The 2,500-nt window shown below is 58.6% G+C and overlaps 1 non-coding gene across 1 annotated transcript in view; it reads left to right on the forward strand.

Annotated features, from left to right (window-relative positions):
* The first annotated feature begins 1,622 nt into the window (after window positions 1-1,622).
* LOC124773570 overlaps window positions 1,623-2,500 on the forward strand; it is a 1,909-nt gene continuing 1,031 nt past the window's right edge. Inside the window, exon 1 of the ribosomal RNA XR_007014813.1 lies at window positions 1,623-2,500. This exon is cut by the window's right edge and continues 1,031 nt beyond it. This is a non-coding gene — a ribosomal RNA (small subunit ribosomal RNA).

Genomic DNA, 2,500 nt, shown 5'->3' on the forward strand with positions numbered 1-2,500 from the left:
GTAATGTGGATGGCAGCAGGACGTACATGCCGCCCCTCCCCACGTCCCCACCTTGCCCCCTGCCTTCGCAAGCTGGTTGGTGAGAACTTTGCATGTTCAATGCCCTCCGCATGCGACGTACTCAGGCTACGTTGTGGTGCGGCCTGTGTCAACTGTCCGCTAATGTCGTACGCGTAAACCACAATCTGTACTGCACATTCGTCCTTATGTACTGAATGATACATCGTGGCACATGTGTGACCGTACAACGACTGCGCCCAAAAACGGCGGACCATACAGTGCAAATATTGTGCACGCAGCTACGTGTCGTCTCCCTATGAGAGCTGGATTGCAGTGTGGTACGCCATAGAGACGTGTGGGAGGAACGGACGCCGTGGATGGCGATCAGCATGAGCTGTCTGTTGATGTATTCGGACCTAGTCGTCTCTCCTCACACACCGTGATGGCATGGTGCACCGCGTTCCATATCTGCGACATGCTACAGAGGCCGGTTGACAGTCGTTCGAGCAATGGACATCGCATACGTACGGGGGCCACCTTCCACGTATTGTCTAGGCGTGCACATTTTGTTGCGTGTATGTGGGCAGACGTAGTGTGGCGTGACACCTGACACAGGCATGCAATAATCGTGGAAGTTGCAAATGGCGATGGACGCCTGCGTTTTCTGGTGAAGTTACGCAAATGAACAAATGGTAACCTGTTGTGGTGCGGTTGTTCTCGCTAGGGGTGAATCGGTGATGGCGACGATAGGTTGAGGTACTAACCGGTTGTTCCAGCGATACCCACCATGCCGACGAAACTGAACGGCATCTGGGTGTGAAGCGATACGCGGCGGTGGCTGGGTGGGACCGTCCCCGGCCGGTGAGGGGGCGCCTCCCGGCGTGCTGGCCGCGCGGTGCGTGGGCGCACGCGCTACAGCCGGCTGGTGGGGGCGGCCAGTGGCAGGCGCGCCGGCCGACGGACGCGGCAGGCGTCGCAGCTGCGCGCCGGCGCACCCTGCGCGCGGCGCCGTGCGGCCAAAGTAGGTCCTCGCGGGCCCGGTGCGAAGCGCGGTGGACATCTTCAGTGTGCTGGTCCGATTGAGGACTGTGTGCGTTGAGGATGCGCCGCCGCCCGGCGCTCGGCGCCGCGACGCCGTCTGCTGCTCGGTCGCCCCAGCGGTTCTCGCTGGTGGTTTGTATCGCAGCTGTGCGGATGTGTTGGCGCGTGCGCTGTGCTGGGAGAGTTCGCTTCGGCACCCAAGTGGGGCTTTTGTCCTTCTGTGGCGCTGGCGTTGGAGCTGCCGGTCACCGTAGGTGGCGCGTGTTGTCTCCCGCCGGCAATGCCACGACAGCACGCTCCCGGGCCTGTGTCGGCAGCGGCAAGCTCAGTTGGGAGCACGGGTGGTCGCACCGAAAGCGTCTACTCGCCTAACTCCGGGCGATTGCGCCTCTCTCGAACCCGACCAAGTACTTGGGACGGCGCTGCGCGCCGCCGGGACCTGAGAGGGTTTCGAGGTGTATTGTGCAGGGGAGCTCAGCCTCCTCCTGTTTGCAGAATGATTGAGCGGACGCTTGCGTGTTCGCGCGGGCCCCCGGGACACACTCCCGGGCGGCCGGCTGCTCAGCTCTAGTTGACGCAGCTCCCTGGTTGATCCTGCCAGTAGTCATATGCTTGTCTCAAAGATTAAGCCATGCATGTCTCAGTACAAGCCGCATTAAGGTGAAACCGCGAATGGCTCATTAAATCAGTTATGGTTCCTTAGATCGTACCCACGTTACTTGGATAACTGTGGTAATTCTAGAGCTAATACATGCAAACAGAGTCCCGACCAGAGATGGAAGGGACGCTTTTATTAGATCAAAACCAATCGGTCGGCTCGTCCGGTCCGTTTGCCTTGGTGACTCTGAATAACTTTGGGCTGATCGCACGGTCCTCGTACCGGCGACGCATCTTTCAAATGTCTGCCTTATCAACTGTCGATGGTAGGTTCTGCGCCTACCATGGTTGTAACGGGTAACGGGGAATCAGGGTTCGATTCCGGAGAGGGAGCCTGAGAAACGGCTACCACATCCAAGGAAGGCAGCAGGCGCGCAAATTACCCACTCCCGGCACGGGGAGGTAGTGACGAAAAATAACGATACGGGACTCATCCGAGGCCCCGTAATCGGAATGAGTACACTTTAAATCCTTTAACGAGTATCTATTGGAGGGCAAGTCTGGTGCCAGCAGCCGCGGTAATTCCAGCTCCAATAGCGTATATTAAAGTTGTTGCGGTTAAAAAGCTCGTAGTTGGATTTGTGTCCCACGCTGTTGGTTCACCGCCCGTCGGTGTTTAACTGGCATGTATCGTGGGACGTCCTGCCGGTGGGGCGAGCCGAAGGCGTGCGACCGCCCCGTGCGTGCTCGTGCGTCCCGAGGCGGACCCCGTTGAAATCCTACCAGGGTGCTCTTTATTGAGTGTCTCGGTGGGCCGGCACGTTTACTTTGAACAAATTAGAGTGCTTAAAGCAGGCAAGCC

Source organism: Schistocerca piceifrons, unplaced genomic scaffold, assembly GCF_021461385.2.
Source record: "Schistocerca piceifrons isolate TAMUIC-IGC-003096 unplaced genomic scaffold, iqSchPice1.1 HiC_scaffold_954, whole genome shotgun sequence".
NCBI classification, from domain to species: domain Eukaryota; kingdom Metazoa; phylum Arthropoda; class Insecta; order Orthoptera; family Acrididae; genus Schistocerca; species Schistocerca piceifrons.